At 40.3% G+C, this 24545-nt stretch overlaps 1 protein-coding gene and 1 long non-coding RNA gene across 2 annotated transcripts in view; one reads left to right on the plus strand and one right to left on the minus strand.

Moving 5' to 3' along the window:
* The window catches only part of LOC110835607 (uncharacterized), a 90173-nt gene that overhangs the window by 27203 nt on the left and 38425 nt on the right, over positions 1-24545 (plus strand). The window lies entirely within an intron of this gene.
* Positions 21488-24545, minus strand: part of LOC147874140 (uncharacterized) — a 29893-nt gene continuing 26835 nt past the window's right edge. The window contains exon 3 of the long non-coding RNA XR_015534650.1: positions 21488-23280. This is a non-coding gene — a long non-coding RNA (uncharacterized LOC147874140). The remainder of the gene's footprint in view (positions 23281-24545) is intronic.

A 24545-nucleotide genomic window follows, 5' to 3' on the forward strand; every position in this document is an offset into this window, starting at 1 on the left:
CCACGGCCAAGGCCAAATCAACATCACATGACAGTCTGGCCAGTCCATTGACGTCCGTGCGTGAATGTGCTTGTGTGTATTTCTGTTTCTTCCAAACATGGATAATTTCGACACCGAAAGATTGATAATTGAAATTCAGTCCCGACCATCACTATGGGATTCATCTGCTATTGAATACGCAAACCGGGACTTGAAAAAAAGAAACTGGGAAGAACTTGTGGAAATATTTGGAGGAGATTTATTTACAGTAGGAAAGAAAGAATTAGGTAAGAAGTGTTTCTGTGGCTTTATTTGTGGGGCCGCTTTCCAATATGGCAACTTGATTTTTAAGTTTTTTTGTTTAGCAATCTATATATCTATCTATATATCACAAATAATGTGAATTAAGAAGAAACCTGCTTTTATAATGTTTTATTAAATAAAGTTTGTTCATGTAATATTACATGTGATTTGCAAGAACTGAAATATTTCAAATTCAATAATGGTATGGACGTGCAAAGTGTGTGTATGGAGAATTTTTCTTACTTATTTCTTTGTTACAGAATTGAAATTCACTCCAGGTATGTAGTTTTGATAAAGGTAAATCTCATTTTCTCAAAAGTGATAAAAGTGGACATTTCTCCTTGCTAATAGCCCTTCATTTCGTGATCTCATAATGTTGATCAATCTGTTCGCTCGACTGGTGTCGAAATCTGGCAGCTTGTCTGGCGTCTTTTTCTGGCAGCTGGACGCCATGGTATCGCTGTTGGTGTCGCTGCCATGGCATCCTAGTGTGATACCGCCCTTAGAAATCCATTGACCTCGGCCGGGATTAAAACCGCGAACCTTGGGTCCAGTGCACGGCGAGCTAACCTCTAGTCCACCGAGGACAACCAAGAGCAGACATTGGTTGCTTACATCTTAACCCCCCCCCCAAAAAAAAAAAAAAAAAAAAATGGAAGAGGACTGATTCAAGTAGGAGCTTACATAACAGAAGCTATTATACTGGTAAAATATAAATATATATAATATAAATAGTAAATAACATCCAATTATACAAATTGTTTTCAGAGAAAATGAACAAAAACACACACTCAACGCACGTTCAAACAGTTAATACATTTAAGACACTTTTTTTTTAAATTGAAGCATAGTAAATAAATAAATAAATAAATAATAGCTCATAACATAAAAAGGGGAGAAGTAAAGACGCAGGGATAATTTACAAATAGCTTAGATAAAAAATTGGTGAAATATGGAGACATTAAGATATAAACAAAAAAATATAGTTATGGTAGCTCAGGATCAGGCAATCCGTACAAACTACATTAAAATACATTTTTAAGAATAAATTATAAGTAGATACCGATTATGCAAAGAATACGAAGTGACTATGACCACCTAATATTTTAATATCCCATTATGCAATAGAATTATTACATAATGAGACATGATAAAATATGAACAAAAAATTACTCGTTTGCAAGGCAGTAGTAATTTATACAACTTAAAACGTACTCACACTACATAAGTCGGTGTGTGAACACGAATATATAACACTGTTATAGGATAGAGCAATTCTGTCGTGTAGAACAGTCATAATAATTAAAAACAAGAAAGATAACAAATACTTGCAAAGCCATATTTGAATACTCCCCCTTTCTGCTTCCCCCCGCCCTTGCCCCTCACTGGTGGCATTTGCCTTCATACACCTGTCGTCGTCGATTCCTTATTTCGGACTTAAATTCTGTGCGTGTGTTCAGCGGTTAGAAAATCTGTGCTGCTCTGGTAAGTTATTCTACGTGGGTTTGTTAGTTCCTGGTAGTCTAATGGTCTATTTTACTTAGATTCGCGGAGGAAACCGTTTTGTCTCTCCTCCTGTTATGACAGCATCTCATAATTTTATATTTGGCTTCAGTTTGTCATTTCGTTTATGTTATTGTTATTAAAATATTATAATATAGGTACTGTAGCCTGGTTTTAATATTCAGTTTCATATTTGACGTTTATTGATTCATGGCTGTTACATTTCATTCGAAACACTTAATTTGCATTATTGTTTGGGCTGAGTTTGTAACTGCAAATACAATCGTGAGTAATTTTAAGGAATCTTTTCACCATTCCTTTTATTATTATTATTATTATTATTATTATCCCATCTATTCACCACTTTATGGGGTATGTACTCGAGACAGACCTTGTCCCTAAGGTACAAAGTGCAACAGATATTTCTGAAATAGTTTTTATTTTTAATACGTGTTACGTGTATTATATAGATTTATTGTGAGGCATGACTGTATATATAATATATTTTACACGAGCTTCTTTCGAATGATGTATGAAGGTCCTAGATTATTATTATTATTATTATCATCCCATGTATTCACCACTTTATGGGGTATGTACTTCCATGTACCCGAGACAGGCCTTGTCCCTAAGGTACATAGGGCAGCAGCTATTTCCGGGATACATATTGTTTTTAATATGTATTACATGTATTATATAATTTTATTTTATGAAAGCGTCTTTCGGATGATGTATGAAGTTCCCAAAATGGCGGTCTTCTTCTTCTTCTTATTATTATTATTATTACCCTTGGTAAGTTGTCTTCTACCCGGTCCACGTCTTTGAGGTATAACCAAAATCCCTTTCCCATTTGAACCCACTTTTCCCTGCCTTTTACTAAACTTCTGCCTTCATGAGAGGAAAGGGAATATGGATTCAAGAAATAGCAGCAGAGCGTGTTTGGGATTCAGAATTTATTAGTCACCGCTGTGAAAACCTCAAATCACACAATAATAATAATTTCATATTGATGCTATTATGAAAGATTTATCAGCTCTGACGGAAATTAAGAGGGAGAAAATGGAAAATCTGAATATTAAAAAGAAACGCCTGCTCCAGAAATATTAGAATAATAGAAAGCGAAGAAAACCTGGACCAAATAATTGAAGAGCTTAAACAAAAGGTGAGAGCAAAGTCACAACGTATTAGAAGATACAAGGGAAGACAAACTCAATGTCAACAAAACAAACTATTTAGAACGGACTGCAAGAAATTCTACAGATCTTTAAGTCAGAAGAAGATAAATATGAAATCCACGCCTAATAAAGGAGAAATTGAAAATTTTTGGAAAGGAATATATGAAACAAATGTCAAACACAACGCAGAAGCCACGTGGATAAAAAATCAAGTTTGCCAAAACCAGAGAATGGAATGGGAACCAATAACAGAGAAGGAAGTAACAGCAGTTCTCAAAGAAACTCTGAATTGGAAGGCCCCAGGAGCAGACCAGATAGCAAATCTTTGGCTGAAGAACCTCACTGGGACACATCAACATTTAGCAAAAGTGTTCAACGAACTGATTGATCAAGATCACGTTCCGGACTGGCTGACCCTTGGAATAACATATCTTATTCCAAAAAACGAAATTACTGAACTACCAAAAAATTTAATGCCAAGGGAACAAAAGGGATGCTGCCGAGGATCAAGAGGATGCAGAGACCAACTACTGGTGTCGAAAACAATACTGCAAGACTGTAAAAGCAGGAAGCATGGCCTGGATTAACTACAAAAAGGCATTCGACAGCGTTCCTCACAGCTGGATACTAAAATCTTTAGAGCTAATTGGAGTTAATGAAAAGATAATATCTTTCACTAAGAAAGCTATGAATAGCTGGAAAATTAGTATGAAACTAAATACTGGAGATAAAATAACCGAAACAACAGATATCAGAGTAAATTGTGGAATATTTCAAGGTGATTCGCTCTCACCATTATTATTTTGTATTAGTTTAATCCCTCTTACAGCAGAGCTCAACCGAATGAATATAGGATATGAAGAATATGAGACTAAAACATGATCTACATGGACGACTTAAAACTGATATGCAAATCAGAGACTGTTCTTCAGAAACAACTACACACAGTTAGGACATTCAGTAAGGATATTGGAATGAAATTTGGACTGGACAAATGTGCAAAGGTTGTGTATAAAAAAGGAAAATTTGCTGAATCAGAAAATCTGTTAACTGATATGGACACAGAAATACAACAGCTTGAACAAGGGAAAACATACAAATACTTAGGAATTGAGGAAGGAGACGGCATACAACATCTACAAATGAAAGATAAACTGAAGAAGGAATATAATGGAAGATTAAGGATGATACTGAAATCTGAACTGAATGCCAGAAACAAAATCACTGCCATAAACGCGTTAGCAGTTCCAGTACTGAGGTACAGTTTTGGAATAATTAACTGGAGACTGGAAGAACTGAAGAAAATTGACAGGAAAACTAGGAAACTGTTGACAATTTATGGGATGCATCACCCGAAGGCAGACGCAGACAGAATTTACGTAAAGAGGAAGGAAGGGGAAAGAGGACTGGCACAACTTGAAGCAGCATACAAAAGTGAAATAGTTAATATTGCAGAGTGTTTGCACATAAAGCATCAGAAGGATCCATATGTTAATATCATAAAATTACACGACAGGTCTCAAGCAATAATGAACTCAATAACTAAGACAGCATCGAAAATCAAAGGAGAACTAAATTCTGAAGATGAAATCAGTGACACAAACGAAGGAAAACAAATTAAGACATTGATCCAAGAAAGAATAAAGAGGAAATGGGAGAACAAAATGGACAGTATCTCCGAAGTTTGGACAGACAACTTATAAGCAAAGAAGACACGTTTCTGTGGCTGACAAGAGGAGATCTGAAAGGGGAAACTGAAAGCCAGATTATAGCAGCACAAGACCAGGCACTAAACACAAAATATTACACAACAAAAATATAAAAAAAAGATACAGACAGCAAACGCAGACTGTGTAAGCAATTTGATGAGGCGAGAGGTCACGTTATGTCCGGATGCCCCGTGCTGGCAAAAGAGCAGTATATACAACGACATGATCGTGTGTGTACTCAGTCACATTTTAACATATGCAGGAACACTCGGGTAAAGCTAGAAGAGAATAACTGGTGTGAACACATCCCGAAGACAGTGAAGACAAGTGAAGATGGCCAAATAACTATTTTGTGGAACCAGCAAATCAGAACAGATAGAACCATTTCAAATAATAAAACAAATATTATAATCCGAAACAAAAATGGAACTTGCCTCTTAATTGAAGGAAATGTGATTAAGAAGGAAGCTGAGAAGATCTTGAAACAGAAGGAACTTATCATAGAAATACAGAGAATGTGGAAGGTTCAAGCAAAAGTAATTCCAATAATTATAGGAGCGACAGGAACTGTCTCCAGGTCGCTCAAGAAATATTTGGCCAACATCCCGGGCGAACACGACGTCAGGGAACTTCAGAAGACCGCCATTTTGGGAACTTCATACATCATTCGAAAGACGCTTTCATAAAATAAAATAATATAATATATGTAATACATATTAAAAACAAAATGTATCCCGGAAATAGCTGCTGCCCTATGTACCTTAGGGACAAGGTCTGTCTCGGGTACATGAAAGTACATACCCCATTAAGTGGTGAAGAGATGGGATATAATAATAATAATAATACGTTCCTTTTTTAAACTTTCTGGGGCCATTTTACGCTGTCTTTGCACGCCAGCTCTTAGTTGGCAATAAAGCAAATGATTTCGCCTGTGAGGGATAACGCGAGACAAATTATGAATTTATCAATCGCGGCATTTGCTTGGAGAATGAGACGAATCCACGCCTGCCAGTGGTAAAGGCGGCCGGAGGCTTCCAAATGAGTAGCCACACGGTTTCGAGTTTTCAACCTGGATCGCCGACTGCAAGACTTTTTTTTAAAAAACCTTAATAATGCAACTTGTTTTGAAAAGTAACTACATTTTAAATAAGACATCGACACACACTGTTTTAAGTTTATTTTTAACTCAGCCTGATCATTCAATCTTACTAATCGCCCTCATGATGGAAGCAGCAAGGACACATGAAATGCTGGCAAAGTTCCACCGACTGCATGGCACTACAACCCAGCTCACTCAGGACAGTAGATCATGCATTCAGTAAGCACTACATAACTTGGAAACATCGCCTGGAAATACGAAAATCCAAATCCCGCTGTAAGAGACCTAGGAGGAAAGTGAATAAGGTGTGGGTTTTTCCTTGACGTTTCCAAAGTAATGACAGAAAATGTTGAACAAAATGTTAATTTGAAAGGAAATAAAACCAATACATTTCTAACAAAACGTTAATACAGTAGAACTCGTTTATAACGAGATATCGGATATTGCGAGAAAACAGAGAAGATTTGGTTGGAAATTATGTATTTTATGAGCAACGTTTCACGGTTAAAGCGATCACGTATCTAAGATTTTCACGGGTATAACGAGCAAATCTTCAAGCCATTATAACCAGCCGTACGAGGGACTAAGACCTATTATTGCTTTGCTCGTTTATGACATCGATAGAAATTTCTAACCCTTTTAACGATATCCACAGTCGACATTCATAGCGTTTGGTTCGATTTCCGCTCTCAAGAGTCTCAATTAGAGTTGTACGCCTCACGAAGAGCACTGTCCTGGTTCCTGTGGTGTAGCGGAAATCCTCGCAGACCCCTTGGGCTATCAGATATCAGGGCAATTATCGCTATTTATATTTTTAAAAGTCGGCTATTTAGTGACCTTCGTTTTATAAAATTAACTATTTTCACTGTTTCCTTCAATATATCCGTGAGATTAGTCGGAATTAATTTTGATGAAAAGGCTTCGAGGCGTATAAAACAGTGATTCTAAGTGGCACTGTAATTAAAAACTTCTAGCAATTTTAACAACTACACTATGTCTTCCGTACATACTTGCTGCTACATCACTTGTAATTCGTTTATAATTATCAAAGTTTAATTTATATTGTCCAACAATGCAGTTTTCCAATGTTATGAATATATCTAAACCAGTTATGTGTGAGGTTAAATTTAAATAAAACAACATAAAATCATCTTGCCACACGTAACTGACATAACCTAAAAGCGTTACGTAACTTGCAATATGTGCTAAAATCGAGTTGGATCGCAAAATCGATACCAGACTGCAATCGCTTAATAAGCATTTCTTCTAAATGTTCTGCAATAGTACATATTCGACGAGATATTGTATTATCACTAAGATGTACAGTTTTTAATTTATCGGCTGATTTATCATCAAAAATAGTTTTATCCAGCAACTGTGTGGGCCATTTTTTCTATTACCACGAAGTATGCAACTAAATACGATAGTAAGGCTTTCTCATTTACATTCGTAGAACGACTGAGAAGCTTGTCAACAAGCTCAGTGTTCTGTTTCTCTTAGTGTCTTTTAATGTTGATGGTTTTAAACTTTCATTTGCCAAGAATATCATTACAAAATAACACATTGTGGTTCGGCATTTTCATTTGTTTTTGCACAGTTGATGAAACCTTTTTTTTTTAAATAATCTTCATTGTAAAGCCTTGCACTCAATATTTTTTCTTTGAATGTGCCTCAAACGAAGTATAAGTCAACTGATTAGTGTTCTCAATAATGTCACAATTTACAATTCCAGATCCAACAGTTGAATTACAACATGTCGTTGTATTTTTCACTTCATCATTATTTTTTTCCTTTAATAATATAACGACAATTTATACTAGTTCGATTAAAAAATTCACGTTCTTCAGACTTCTGAAGTGATAATGAACACACCACAGTTAAATACAGATAGAGTATAGTGCGAAGCTTGGAACAAACACACACGTGCATGGTGTCTGGTGGCGACATCTGTGCTAATGCACAACTGACCTTGGGATATCACGAGACTTCAGTTGTGCAGTGGCTGCTAATTCGTTCATCAAGTTCATTATCGGTACCCGCAGTGAACCGTAAAACTATAAAAATTTCCATTTTGGAAAATCAACGATGGTTGGCCGCGACCCGCAGTTTTAAAAAACACTGATCTAGCAACTCTTTACGAGGAATGATACGTACTACCTTCGGCACTAGCTGGAGGTGAAAAGGTCAGTTTCAGACTCCAGACGACGAAACCCTCGGTATCCATTCGCAATTGTGAATCCTTAGAGAGGTCTCTGCCAGGAATCGAACCCCTGTCACCCAGTTTACACTCCTAAATCAGGTGACATATGTATAAAGAACTGAATATTGACGAAACACGTGTTTGTTTCCTTCCGAAGTTGACAGCGAGGTTTGTGTTCGCCTAATTTCGTGATTCTTTCAAAAGTACAGCACAGCTAAAACACGTCAGGCTTCGTGAATTCACGTAAATAAAACAAATGTGCAAATTGACTTTCATGAACGCGGGTTCCTGGGGTGGGGGGGGGGGAAGGAGCAGCGGAGGGGGATTGCGTATGCCATGACTCCGCCTTAGGCACACCATAAATGGATAATTTGAAAATGAATCTCGTTGAGTCATCGCAGACGATTATAATGGATAATGCATGCACAGTCTAAACTAATCAAACGGAAACAATGCAACAGCTATGGGACAGAGGAAGGTGTATTGAAAATGTTCGCCGCCTTCTTTGTAACCTGCCAACAGGGAACAAAACCCCAAGAAACACCGAATGTTAACGCTCCGCGTATTGTACCCACGAAGATTAAACGTGTTACATCAGACGTCAACTAACGAATGAAATCGAGCGCTGCTGTCTGGGTGCACCAGCGGTAAGCGACGCAGGAGGCAGCTGTCTCATGTCACAGTCTGGTGCATAAAAACGTCAGAGCATGGAATGATATTGTTTACGTGACTACGATTTATAGAATCAAGTTTCATACGCGCACATCGTCACCGGTGCCTGAAGAGGTTGAATAACATAAATTCTGTGACATGAATTTCTTGTTATCACTGTGCTGGGTGAGCACGACCTCTGGGTTCCCCGTTCGTAAATACAAACCTTACAATAACGAGCGACGTTTTTGAAAACAGTATCTAAATAATGCGTGATATATGGACTAGGTACGTCGGTCAAATTCTGCACGAAATGAGGTAAGTAAGAGCTTGTGCAACAATATGACAAATATAAAAAGACCCAAAATGTGTACCAAATACAATAATGAAAACCAAAGGCCACATTATTCAAACCGGCAAGTACACTGACTCACTGTCTACTACAACGGAGCTAATACGTCATTGCCCACACGGCAAACATAACCAAGAAATTGGACGCATGCGCAAAGAGACACTTTCAGATAGCCTGCAATCGCTTCTATAATCTGATGACCAAAAGTGCAGTGGACAAGTCACAATACACTGGGACCTAATAGTGTCGGTCACATCCACCGAAATGTCTTATGACGTAAACATTCTCCATGGCACAAACGAGCAGCCCATTTCAAGGGCCCTGAGGGGAACTCGACTCGCGCAGGCGCACACGACAGAAGAGGTCAGATGCGGACAAGGTGAAGCTGAAATTGTGGTACGTTTTAGCATGATCGAAACTCTTTCGACCATGCGTTCTATTATCGATTGCTGTAGGAAGATACGTCAATCAGGAAGGCACGGCTACCAAAATCAGATCACAAAACGAAAAACGAACAGAATTGAACAATAACAAGTTCCACACATTTGAAATAAATCAGAATTCCCCGATGTAGCAGTTTGTATTATCAACATAGGGCTGTTATCACAGTCTTAATCAGTTAAGGCTACTGACTTCCATCAAATCTAAAACTAGAATCTCAGTGTGGCTTATACTTAAGTCGCAGGTTCCGTCTGGTAATGATGAGATCTAGTCACAAAGTTGACTGAGGTAGGTAAAGACACGTAGACGAAGTGATAATTCGGTAGAGGGCGCGATTCTTGCAGAACACCGACTTTTCTATACCAAAAGGGCAAGGAGTCCTACCACAATTGTATATTTTCTCCATATCCTGACGGCCCTTAAACAAATTTCGCTCAGTCCTCGTCCAAAACTGCGAGAACAGCATCAGGCAGTGAAAAGGGGGAGCAGGTTCACGTGAATGAAATTAACGTGAAGGCGCGTAACCAATTACGTTCTGGGTACTGCGCATGCGTCATTTTCCAAGTGCCATAATCACTCATGTCAACACGTACAGAGCATGTACTTGATACAGGCGACAGATTCTAGGACGATCAAGATCTTGTTACTGATCTTCAGCTGAGGAGAACTCCATATTTTTTTTTTTAGATTAACCTGTGGTATCAGAATCTCCACGTTCACCACCGCTAACACAAAATCTAGTGCCTGCTCGTAGATCCGATCAGTCCATTCATCATTACAAAAACATTTCATTTAAAATAGTGCATATTAATAGTTAATGAGTCACGGTGGTCTAGCGGTTAGAACGCTGGCCTTGTAATCCTGGGGTCTCGGGTTCGATTTCCGGCGGTGCCCGAATTTATAACTTGTGTTGGGCAAGGCCGTGGTCTAGGCAACACGGAGTTTTCCTCCGTGGCATCCCAACAATTACTCCATTCACACACAGAAGAAGGCAATGGCAAACCACTTCTGGATCATCTGCCAAGAACGTACGAGGTGCGATCGGAAAGTTTCAAGACTGCGCCTATAAAAACCCGTACACTTATCTAAGGTATTAAATTCATCCATCACCCTCGAAGTAGTTCCCCTGGGAGTGAACACAACGATCCCAGCGCCGCTGCCAAGCCTGGAAACATCCCTGGAAATCTTTCTTTGTCAGCCTGTCAAGCACCATCTGCGATTCTGCCTGAATCTCTTCTATCGTCTCAAATCTCCTTCCCTTTAGCTGAATTTTCATCTTTGGGAAGAGGAAGAAGTCACACGGAGCTAAGGAGGGTGCGGGATGACGGCCATGGTGTTTGAGACCAAAAACCGCAGAACTTTGAGGGCGGTGTGCGCTGGCGCGTTGTCATGATGCAGCAGCCAGTTGTGGTTGCGCCACTTTGCCGGCCGCTTACGTCTCACATCTTCTCGCAACCGCCTCAGGACCCCACAGTAAAATTCAGCATTGACCGTCTGACCTGCAGGAAGAAACTCCCTATGGACGATCCCCTCCTGGTCGAAAAAACAGATCAGCATTGACTTCACATTGCTCTTGACCTGTCTGGCCCTCTTCGGTCGTGGTGACGATGGGCTCTTCCATTGTGAAGATTGCTGCTTCGTTTCCGGACTCCCCAAATGCTTGCTTTAGCATTTCATAGGTTTCCGTAGCCGTTTTGGCGAGTCTTTGGCAAAATTTGATGCACACGCCATTCCGAAATCGCAGGAGGGTCGGTGTAATGCACTACCAAAACGCCCGTAACTAAGAAACAAATGCTAATTCGATGATGCCGGCTGGCACACTGATTCACTATGAATGTAGGCCGCACCCCCTAGCGGCAGAAGCTCGTACTACATCCGGTTCGCCCTCTATTGACACAGTCTAGAAACTTTCCGATCGCACCTCGTATATGAACAGGTCCCAGTCCGAGAAAAGGATGGAAGGATCCTGTTCATATGGACCTGTCGTCAGACAGAACACTAAATAAAATAAATAATAGTTAATATTCTGAGCAGTGTACACAGCTCAATTATAAACAATCCTAGAACTTATTCTTGTGGTTGTTCTTTCGTCAACCTTGACTGTAGCCAAAATGGCTCATCCAACGTTCTGACAACCGCAGTTCTTTTACCGAGACAGGCAGAGCGAGCTACAGTACAGAAGCTGGGACCAAAGCGTGCGTTTCACCTAAGTCACCAGCTTCCAGAAATAATAAACAGAAACGCATATACTATGTAATCCAAATAAATTACTATAACAAAAACTTATACATAGAATTACGAGGTTCTGTCGCAGGGAAAGGAATTTTTAAAAATTGACAGTATAGGCTTTCTTGCCTGCTACCCCTCTCACCCCGTTACTTTTACTAATAACTGACGTCGAACGCACAGATTCGCCCCGACTACATTACTGCGAGAATGAAACGGCCGACTGAGACTCGTCGCTGTAGTGACGACGAGGTTAAGAAAGCGTGGAGCCTTTTCTCCATTCAGTCATAACCCTCCATGTAGTGGTGCTTAGTTAAGCCCATGTCATATTAAAATCTAAGGAGTATACCATTTACAACGCAACCCCCAAAACAATTACGCACTACAAAACAAAAATTTGCTCTAAAGGACGTGCATCCCCCGTGTAATAAGCCCTCTCAAGCTTCACGGTTACACTCGAGGCGAAATCACCTTCTTACTAGGCCGCTGCGCGAACATGGCAGAGCGTGTGTTTATCCTCAAACATCAATTCACATCGAAATTCTTTGTTGCCGTTCGTCAAAAATTAATATCGCGTATTCTGACAAGAATACGAGGTGCGATCGGAAAGTTTCAATACTGTGTCAATAGAGGGCGAACCGGATGTAGTACGAGCTTCTGCCTTTAGGGGGTGCGGCCTACATTCATAGTGAATCAGTGTGCCAGCCGGCATCATCGAATTAGCATTTGTTTCTTAGTTACGGGCGTTTTGGTAGTGCATTACACCGACCCTCCTGCGATTTCGGAATGGCGTGTGCATCAAATTTTGCCAAAGACTCGCCAAAACGGCTACGGAAACCTATGAAATGCTAAAGCAAGCATTTGGGGAGTCCGCAATGGGTCGTGCACAAACTTTTGTGTGGCATTCACGTTTTAAAAATGGCCGAACCTCTGTCGATGATGACGAGCGTTCTGGACGACCATCTTCGAGCACAACGCCCGAAAATGTTACGAAGATTCGGCAGGCCATTCACGAAGATCGACGTCGTACCATCAACGACTTGTGCGACATTGTTGGGATAGGCTAAGGGACCTGTCAGCTGATTCTAAAGGAAGAACTCCACATGCGACGCATCCTGTCTGAGGACCAGAAGCAGAATCGACTTCTCGTTTGTCAGGAGCTCAAAGATCTTGCAAGAACCGACCCCAACTTCCTTTCTAAGCTCCGTGTGACTTCTTCCTCTTCCCAAAGATGAAAATTCAGCTAAAGGGAAGGAGATTTGAGACGATAGAAGAGATTCAGGCAGAATCGCAGATGGTGCTTGACAGGCTGACAAAGAAAGATTTCCAGGGATGCTTCCAGGCTTGGCAGCGGCGCTGGGATCGTTGTGTTCACTCCCAGGGGAACTAGTTCGAGGGTGATGGATGAATTTAATACCTGAGATAAGTGTACGGGTTTTTATAGGCGCAGTCTAGAAACTTTCCGATCGAACCTCGTAAAACGTCAGTACACAGACCAGTAACAAACGTTCGGTGCAGAGAAAGCGTTTGTGTTTCTTCAAGAAGAAAGCTGGCGTCTAATGTGATATTATTCCTGTAAAATTAAAACTAAACATCTGCTTTGTCTTCATATATTGACGGCACCAAAGTTAACAAATAGGTTCTACTGTTTTCAAACTTAACGCTAGCTTTTATCGTGAGCTCTGATGCCGGAAAATGTAGAAATCAGCATGACGGGAGAGTGAATTTGATGTGATGAATACATAAGCTGCACCTGGAGCATAGCGAATGAGGAGCGGCGCCACGTAACTGCAGGTTTTTCCTGCATCTGCCCCCCGGCTACAGCAAAGTTTCCACCTCAAAATGCATAGTTATAAGGCGAGGAACGCTCACAAGTATTAAAACCTGTTTGCACCGTATTCCTTGATCCGAACTGTACTCTGTAAATAAACATAAATAAATAAAACGTATTTGTACGAAATACTAGCTACTTCTCGCGTGTCTAAGAGCCTATTTAAGTGCTCGCGTGTCTAAGATGCTAAGAATTCCTAGTGATAGCTAAAAACTTCTTTCGTTATTAGACAACGCAGAAAATCTAAATGGGCAAACTACTTTCATTGGAAATCTCTGAAAGTCAGCTGTCAGTACATAAACAGAAATTTTCCGAGTTTATTGACTAACTAACTAACACTTCCTGGTAGCAGAATCCGCAGGTCCAACACCAAATCCCACCATCGGACACGATCCTGAGCCAACTTCATCTATTTAACATCGTCACAGCCCACCTCCCTAAGATAAATCTTGATGTTATCCTCCCATTTCCTTCTTGGTCTGCCCAGTGTTTGTTTTCCAGAAGGATTCTCAACAAAATCCTGTATGCACACCTTGCTCCCCATGCGTGCTACATGCCCATCCCATCGGAGACTCTTAGATGTCATTATCCTCACTATGCAAGGTGACCTGTTCAATTCACGCAGTTCCTCGTTACTCAATATTCTAAATTCCCCACTTATATCATCCTTTCTGGGTCCAAATATCTTCCTGAGCAACTTTATTTTCAAACTCTTGTAATCTACGTTCTTCCTTCAAGGTAAGAGACCATGTTTCAGAACCATACAAGACAACAGGCAAAATTATTGTTTTACATATCCCGATCTTTAGTGTTCTGGATGATAACAGTTTTTGAATAGAATAAAAACAAGATTTCCCTGAATGAATTCTACTCTTAATTTCATCAAGGACCTCATTTCTATTTGTTACTGTTGTTCCTAGAAACTTAAATTTTGAAACATTTTCAAATGATGTCACTTATAATTACGTTCCGCCGTTGTTGCTGATGTTGGTCCCGTATTATGGCCATGTTTTTGGTTTTGTCTGCATTTACTTCTAGGCCTATTTCCTTGCTAGCCTGTAGGAGAGTTCCTGCATTCTTGGTTATGGTACCCACACCATCCCCCAGTAAATTGACATCATCAGCAGAGACAAGCACCTGGTGCACGCCATTCAATTCAAGCCCTTCCTGAGTCCCTTTGGCCTTCCTGATGACATATTCTGGAGCAATATTAAAAAGCATTGAGGATAAAGCATCTCCTTATTTTAGGCCATTGTGCACTGGGAACGGATTCGAGAGAAGGTTACTTATTCGAACTCTACTAGATACCCCGTCCATACACACATTAATTACCTTAACAAGTTCTTTTCTAATTCAAAACTCAATCAAAATGCCACACAGTACCTCTCTTCTGAGTCATATGCCTTCCTAAATCGACAAATAGTTGGTGAACTGACCAATTGTACTCGAATGCAAAATATCTGATCAATAGTTGACCTATTATGGCGTAACCTACATTAATCGTCCCCGATAGTTTCATTCATAAATGGGGTTAACCATACCAGAAGAATATTCGATAAAATTCTGTATAAAGTTGACAAAAGAGAGATGCCTCGGAAGCTACTGCACTCGGTTTCGTCCCCTGTTTCATGGACAGGGACAAGAACTGATTCTTTCCACTGTTGTGGTAGTACTTCCTGGTTCCAAATCGAGACTATAAGCTTATGTATCTCTGAGTGCCGTGAAACAGTTCCGCTGGAATTGAGTCGATGCCTGGAGAATTACAACATTTTAATTTTCCAGTGGAAATTTCAACTTCATTAAGGCTCGGTTCCGAGATGAAGGACTCTGCTGTATGTAATTCAAGCTCACTAAATTTATCAGCTACGTGAACGTCTAGTAACTTACTAAAGTAATCTTTCCACCTGTCTACTATGCCATGAGAGTCTGCGAGCAGATCCCCATTTTCGTCCTTGATGAAATTTGAATTCACATATGCGTCTGTACAACTTTCTGATGTTTTTATTTTTTCTGTTAGTTTCCAGCTCCCCTATCTAATCTTTGAGATACTCCCTCATCTTATTCCTCAAAGTTCTCCTGGTTTCGCGCCTTACATTGACATATCTTTTCCTGTTTATTCGAGTTCGGGCCTGCAGTCATTGCAATCTAACCTCCTTCCTCTGGTTTATTAATATAGAGCATTCTTCATAAAACCATGCAAGTATGAGAATATAACTTATAAAAACATAAAAATATGAAATGAAAATAAAAACTATGGTAAAAATGTTGAGGCCTAGAAAATGAATCCGATTTATTTTTACTCACAACCAGGCGGAACATTCAAGAAAATGTCTGTCCTGGTGTACCAAATCATTAACAAATTTGTCGTCATGAAACCAAATTGCTTCATGAAGTGTATATATTTAGTAAGCATAATGCCATTGAGCCAGGCGCATGCGCGCGGACGCCTGACCGCGTTAATATTCAGGGGAACATCTTCAATGCTCCTGATGGTCCCATAGAAAATGGCGCTCACCGAGGTGTTCAGGTGTCACATTAACTGAGAAAGACCAGGTTTTTATCTCGTGCAAGATATTGATGTGGAAAATGTCTTGATATGAGAACGCACGGTGAAAAGCCATTTGTAATTTGATTACGTCAAAATATTTCAGTTGTCATGGACGAGCTCTGTTTTTATTTCACAAATTCCGTACTTAGTGATGTTAACACCTCAAGAATCTGAGCATCCATCACCAACTGTAGAAAATTAAAAAGTACAAGCTTGGACTGATACGTAGCATAACCTCAACACCAAATTTTACTGAAATCCATTTTACAGTCCTCGAGTTGTTACGTGTAGAACATAAATGATTCTTTAGAAATTTGTAAGAATTCTGTTGTTTGCCGTGAAGTTTTCTAACAGCTGATAAGATTTTTTTACATTAATAGTTGCATTTGGTTGTCTAGTATAAAAACTTTGTTAAACTAAACAAAACATTATTTACCTTCATCAAAAAGCGTGATGTAAACTCTGAATGTAGAATTCTTCAAGGGTGTTGGCCAGACCAATATTTTTTTTAGTTTATTAAATGGGAAGGTTTTATTTAATTTGTAGAGAAAGTATCTCTGATTTGAAAGAATATAAAATTGCCAGCCTCTACAGTCCATATATCCGTGCTGTAGAAATGATAGATTATTTTTCTGAGAATTTTAAAACGTAATTAAATTACTTTTGTACCTAACCTACAAATATACTTAAGTATCTTTGAAACCCATTCTCCGTTTAATCGAGTGATGTTCAAAATAACATCTGCACTCTTCTCACATCAAGATGAACACACAATAAAATTGCTTCAGCAAGAAACTAGATAAAAATTGAGGTTAAGGTTTCCATAAGCTCGCTTCTTACATCGACCGTTCCTTTGGCACCGCGCCATCTTGAATCACAAAATTTCGTACTCTATCAACTGACGTGTTTCTCATTCCGTTTAGCCTCTCGCTGGATTACTATTATTTTTGTTTCATCAAACTTATTTTGTTCGTTTTTTCTTATTTTATAACGCAACTGTGAACCTATAACGTGTAATATAAAACACATTTTCTAATCTCAGGTTTAGAGCGAGTTTACCTTCTGCAGGAACTAACCTCCTCAGCCGACAATTGGTCAAATGATTTATTCAGTGCACGAAACTTATGAAAAAAAAAATTTCGTCCTCCTAATCCAGTATTTTTGTGGATTCTTTCCTTAATCTTTATTCGTTCCTTCTTGAGATGATAATGTTGCGTCATATTGTGTTGAATATATACTTGTTCAATTTTTATCAGTCTAATCACAATAAAATATTATTATTAAATATTAAAATATTATTACAATTAACATTTAAATATTTAAAATATATTAAAATGATGCTCTCTATCGAAATATTCGATTTTACATTAGAGCATCATCTTTTACACTACATGTTTCGGTTCTAAATGAACCATCTTCAGGTGTATAATCCATATAAACTCAAATGTAATGTCCTAAGTGCAATCCTTCGTCAGATGTCCATCAAATATCAGGAAGTTCCTTCTTTCTGCTTATTCAACCGAGTGCATCTGTGTATGTATTATCAAGAATTTGAAGAAAAAATTAAAAGCTTCTTAAATACGGTGTTGGAAATATAAACAAATGAAGTGTATAAACCGAATATCGAGTAGTTTCTTGCAACTCACAGTTTTCAGTAGTCAGCCTAGCTCTAATCCGATCGCTTGCCGGGATGTAAACGTATTAATGAATGCGGACTAAACAGATCAAACATATATTGAACACCTGCGCCTTCAGATCGCGTCACACGTCGTAGAGGGTCTCGGCAGAGAGGCTTTGGTGCTCGCTACTCGAGCCGATGTCGGCAAACAAACACTTGCTACACTTATTCAATAAAGGATGGCCGCTCGGTTCCCACCCAGAATTCTTCTTTGATCAGAAGGTGACGTCAGCAAATTTCAGGCCAGCCTGTAACGTTAATTAGTATACGCTATCCCCACCTCCGGATCGCGGTGGGGCACCGAGTCCAGTATGTACCAAGCGGAGATGTTACCCGAAAGGTGAACTAGAATACGAAATGTCAAGAAAGTGTGCTGATAGTTGCTCAGCTAATCAATAAATTATTCGACATTCACGGAACCGTCTTCACAATACGCTTGAAAGCGAGATCGCATTGCGTTAAAACCTGATCTGTTTTCTGAGCGATTGGTCACGTTACCAGCTCTACGCATGCGCAGGATCATGCTATAGCTGTTGAGACGTATTGAAATCAGTGAATCACCGTTTGACGGTTGCGAAATGTCGCAAGGAAGTTTTAATTTCTTAAGTTGAATGAAGACCCTGCCAATAAAGATAATGAAATCCCCCCCATAAACATCGATTAATTCATTGATATGGCGCTCTTTTGACAAGGCGTGTTCTAAAATTGTATTAATTTCTCATCTCTCTTCCTTGACGCCATCTTCCAAATAATACTGAGTAGAAAACAGAACGAAGCTCTGAACGTTCTGCAGTCTCCAGATACATTCATTTTCTTTCTAACCTTCTGTATTCTGTTTTAAAACATTCTCCGTCCTGCACTGTCAGGAACTCCACAGCCTGACAAAACAACAAACAGAATTCTAAGTTTGCATTCAGGTTAGTAAAATGTTGAATGAGAATTAACATCTGTCCAGCTGGTAATGATGTCACAACGACTCTGAAGGCTCTCGGATTACGATCGGTACTTTAAATGAAGATCTAACATTTTTTTCAATATTTAATAAAATTTAACTTGCTTATTTATTTTATTTAGTGTTCTGTCTGACGACAGGTCCATATGAACAGGATCCTTCCATCCTTTTCTCGGACTGGGACCTGTTCATATACGTTCTTGGCAGATGATCCAGAAGTGGTTTGCCATTGCCTTCTTCTGTGTGTGAATGGAGTAATTGTTGGGATGCCACGGAGGAAAACTCCGTGTTGCCTAGACAACGGCCTTGCCCAACACAAGTTATAAATCCGGAACGACTCGACTGAATGGTTAGCATTCCTGCTTCATATTTATGAGGGCCCGGGTTCAAATTAACACTCGCAGACTTCCAATTCTGGCCGACGTTTTCCGTGTTTTTTCCTCAGTACCTCCAGGAAAATACCGGGAGGGTACATTAATAATGTACACTGAAGCTGGAAGCAATATGTTCATCCGAAACGTTGGTCCACACGATCAGCGCCGTTAGGAACTCAGATCTCGAGAAATATTTTGGCTGGGTTCTGACGTTTCGGAGGAGCATCCTGCCTCCAGATTTTTCACTTCTGAAGCCCTATAAATTTCATGCAGCCAAAACATGACATATTATGAAAATGGTAGTTAAAAATAACTTGGATTTTTCGTCACACTTAAACAAACAATAATTGTTTGACCAAATACGTCTTAATTTGTATAAATAAATAAATAAAATTACATATACCACTCTCGAATTTCATTTATAAAAATGAGAGTGCTAAATTAGCCTGTAAACACGTCTCTTGAATGGAGCACTAATGGATTTTTATTCGAGAGTAATTATATAATTAAACACTTAACATATTTTGTCTTAGTCATTAAAATGTTTAGTGAAACGCAGTAAAGTTTTATTTATAAAATAACAGTTTGGTGAGCAGGTAATTTAAGTAGAAATGTCAGTGTTTCTTGTTCAAGACCTCTAAAATAATTGTTAGCCGCTGCGTTGGTCCGTGAATTATATTCACCTAAAATGATTAAATCAGCTCTTAAAATGTTACTATTTGTAAAGTACACTAATTTGGTAAGGCATGTAGGCTATGGTTTAAAGTCCGAAGGCTGACTTGTGGTGTTCATGCAAGTACTCAAGAGTTCTAGATAACTTAATTCTTGGCCTTTGTACATCGTCTGTTATTCAAAACAACTCAACTTTTGGGGAAAGTGGATCTGCTAACCGTTAGCGCCATCTATAGACCTAAAATCGAAACCTCAAACAAAAATTATGAAACTACCCTCACAGAAACTAACAGATTTTAACGACCTTCCCTAAAAGTCGCTACCCTCCTTGCCGATAAGTGGAATCCATATTGTAGAAATTTAATTGTTAAACACGTCATATGAGCTTATTCCTTTAATTTAGAAAATCCTGGCTTCTTCTCAGCCTTCTTCACAGACCCTCTCTGAGACCGTCGATGATCGTCGAGCAGCACGGCTAATGGCCGTCATGTTTCGCCAACGTAGCTTCTGCCAATCACAGGGAAGGCTACACACGTAATGCCCCGTTCTTTCGAATACCAGACTAAGGTCAACGTCCAAGAATTTAGCAACCCCGAGTGTATCACACAGTCAGAAGCCTTTAAAATTCGTTCAATTGTTTCTTGTCACTTTAGTGACATTCGACTATATAACTAACTAACTAGATGGCTTACAGAACCCGAAGGTTCATCACCGAATTAACCAAAGCCCTCCACCGGACCCTGTCCTGGGCCAACAAAATCCAGTCTCCTTCAACTCCTATCTCTCATAGATCCCGCCTGAGATTATCGTCCCATCTACGTCTAGGTCTCCCCAGGGGTCTCTTCCCCTCAGGCTTCCCAAATAGTGGACCCAACCAACCAGATGGCTTATGAAACCCGAAGGTTCATCACCGAATTAACCAAAGCCCTCCACTGGACCCTGTCCTGGGCCAAGAAAATCCAGTCTCCTTCAACTCCTATCTCCCATAGATCCCGCCTGAGATTATCCTCCCATCTACGTCTAGGTCTCCCCAGAGGTCTCTTCCCCTCAGGCTTCCCAAATAGTGGACCCAACCAACCAGATGGCTTACGGAACCCGGAGGTTCATCACCGAATTAACCAAAGCCCTCCACCGGACCCTGTCCTGGGCCAACAAAATCCAGTCTCCTTCAACTCCTATCTCTCATAGATCCCGCCTGAGATTATCGTCCCATCTACGTCTAGGTCTCCCCAGGGGTCTCTTCCCCTCAGGCTTCCCAAATAGTGGACCCAACCAACCAGATGGCTTATGAAACCCGAAGGTTCATCACCGAATTAACCAAAGCCCTCCACCGGACCCTGTCCTGGGCCAAGAAAATCCAGTCTCCTTCAACTCCTATCTCCCATAGATCCCGCCTGAGATTATCCTCCCATCTACGTCTAGGTCTCCCCAGAGGTCTCTTCCCCTCAGGCTTCCCAAATAGTGGACCCAACCAACCAGATGGCTTACGGAACCCGGAGGTTCATCACCGAATTAACCAAAGCCCTCCACTGGACCCTGTCCTGGGTCAACAAAATCCAGTCTCCTTCAACTCCTATCTCCCATAGATCCCGCCTGAGATTATCCTCCCATCTACGTCTAGGTCTCCCCAGGGGTCTCTTCCCCTCAGGCTTCCCAAATAGTGGACCCAACCAACCAGATGGCTTACCGAACCCGAAGGTTCATCACCGAATCAACGAAAGCCCTCCTGGGCCAACAAAATCCAGGCTCCTTCAACTTCTATCTCCCATAGATCCCGCCTGAGATTATCCTCCCATCTACTTCTAGGTCTCCCCAGAGGTCTCTTCCCCTCAGGCTTACCAACCAGTACCCGGTGCACACTCTTGTCCCATCCATGCGCGCTACATGCCCAGCCCATCTCATTCTTCTCGACTTAATCACCCTGACAATACTGGGGGTGGAGTACAGATTTTTAAGCTCATCATTATGCAGTTTCCTCCACGCCCTCTCTTCTCTCTTAGGCCCAAATATCCTCCTCAACACCTGCAATCTATGTTCCTCCCTCAGAGTGAGGATATTCCGACTATAGTCGAATAAATACATCCAGCGGTTTGTTGCTTTTTAAATAAACCAAAACAGACATTAAGAAAACTTTCGAAGGACGATGAAAACTAAGCTAACGTCACAATAATTTCAGTTTCACGCTGCGCACAAGATAATTTACCAGCATATTAACAAATGGTGCAAAACGCTACGAAAAAGCAATGCAGTGGCAGTGACTGCCTTTGTTTGCTGAGAAGTTGCTATGAACTCTTTAAATATTTACCAAGTAGGCTCAGGAGCCAGTCGATCCCCTCCCCGAGTTACAATAAAAATACGACAAAAGGAAATAAGCCGAAACCCATTTCATAGACCGTAAAAAGATTCTTTGTGGATGCGATGCGAACGTGTCTTCGGAATTGTACATAGTGAGTTGTGTAGACTATTGTCAGATGTTCTGATTGTTGAGATAATATCAAAAGATGATTGAGGTTTACATCCATTAGCGAGCCACTTCCTTTCACATCCGTTTGATTCCCTGTGCGAGTACAACAACAATGCCAAATAATACGGTACACAAGGCGAGACATCTAGCGGGCACAGCAGGAAACACGCCATCAATCATGACCGGCGTGACATATATGCCCTTTCATCTTCCTGATACAACAAAAATGGTCTTAACACAAAACTTATATAACAGAAACCTATCTGTGCAGTAGATTTCTTGTAATTATAGGACACAAACAGCTTGTCAAGCCTTTCTGAGCTTCAACCAATGACGTACAAGACTCGCTATTTCACATTAAACTGCAACCAATGAAAAAACATTTTTTTCTACAATAATTCTGAAAGTAATCGCAGAGTCGGATACGTCATCACCTCGTGTAATTACCGGCTCGAAGGTGGGCGAGACAATTCTTAACCCTGGAAATTTTGCAGCAATGAAATAGACTCCGAAACTGAGCTTTGACAACAATTGTTGGTCACAGAAGACACCGTTTCTCTGTAATCGGGAGGTCCTGTCCTGACTGAGGGTTTCATGGTGTTACAACAATTGTTGGTCACAGAAGACACCGTTTCTCTGTAATCGGGACTGAGGGTTTCATGGAGTTCCTCAGTCCCTCCAGGCATACCGAGATAATGCACACAATAGGTTAAGGTTCATTGCAAAAATATTTTAGTCGTCAAAATTTCTGAAAGAAAATAGAATAAAATAAAAGCCAGGAGCATTATTTTGCCCGGAAATCAACTTAACTCGTAACATAAGTTTATGGAACATTCATGGCTTTACGTTGTCTTCGGAATGTCCTCTTGTTCTTTGTAAAATGCTACATCAGTACACTTTTGTAATGGACGTCGTAAGCTGTGATTCCGACCTTTCTGATCTTATCTTCTCTACTACTGTATAGAAGCGTCTTTATTCACAATAGGACATTCAAAACTGATATAAGAGACGCCATAGTCGCCTGTATATGGTACATTCTCAGAACGGACGACAGGATGTGACGTCATATGCCTGACTCCCAGCGTGCGCTGACCTGCATTCGGCGACCAGCAGAACGTAGACTCTGAAACAAAGCGAGAAGCCAAACAAACAGCTACTTGCAAGGGACCGCTGACTACAATTCGCTTTGCGGATGGAGCTTAAGCTCCAAGCAGGTTTATAGATAAATGTGAGCTAGAATGAAATCGTAAAACATGGCAGTCATAATTTCAATAGAAATTTGTTTTCAGACTATTGATCGCACTGACATTTGCAGAACCCCAGGACCCCACACAGGGTACTGTTTACGTGTGTTAAGTCTAGTCATTGTACGGAAGCCAGGCATGGTATCGATTTGAGGTTTTCACAGCGGTGAGTATGATAATTTCTGTCTTCTGGGTTGTTTCGCCGTGTAGTATGGTAGAAGTTTACCAACGTTTCGGAGGTCGGGCCACCCCGATTGGCACATTCATCGTCCTGATGACGGAGGCAGTATGACCACTGAAACGTTGGTAAACATCGACCAGACTACACGACGCAACAACCCAGAAGACAGAAATCTTCATACTCTGATGATGGAGGCAGTATGACCTCTGAAACGTTGGTAAACATCGACCAGACTACACAGCGCAACAACCCAGAAGACAACCATCTTCATACTCTGATGATGGAGGCAGTATGACCTCTGAAACGTTGGTAAACATCTACCAGACTACACAGCGCAACAACCCAGAAGACAGCCATCTTCATACTCTGATGATGGAGGCAGTATGACCTCTGAAACGTTGGTAAACATCGACCAGACTACACAGCGCAACAACCCAGAAGACAGCCATCTTCATACTCTGATGATGGAGGCAGTATGACCTCTGAAACGTTGGTTAACATCTACCAGACTACACGGCGCAACAACCCAGCAGAAATCTACAAATTTGTTCATCATATCAAAATATAAATGATCTCGAAGCTACATGAAAATCACCTCGTGAGTTTCAAATAATCTGTCTTTATTTAGGCAGGTATAAGTCCACTCATGATAACAGTTCGCTGATCTTGGGTGGCCAAGGTTTGATTGCGCACATTTTGGCGAAATTCAGAAAGGAAGACGTAGGCTGCAGTAAGTCTCGTGAGTGGTGAACATTCGATTAGCCCCTAAGCCCTGTCACGTAACTTTCATGACGAGACATGCGCCCTTCTGAGACACTCGTCACTGGCATTGAACCGTCTTCAACTTTGATTGAACGTTGCAGAATTACTATTATTACTGTAAAACATTGGCATCGTCAATAAAGATTCTTTTTCGCTTACCAATTACTAATCATCAATCAGTGCAGACCTGTAGCGTTACTT

This window comes from Zootermopsis nevadensis, unplaced genomic scaffold, assembly GCF_977971745.1.
Source record: "Zootermopsis nevadensis isolate Lab colony 2312 unplaced genomic scaffold, Znev_1.0 Znev_ptg000011l, whole genome shotgun sequence".
Taxonomy (NCBI): domain Eukaryota; kingdom Metazoa; phylum Arthropoda; class Insecta; order Blattodea; family Termopsidae; genus Zootermopsis; species Zootermopsis nevadensis.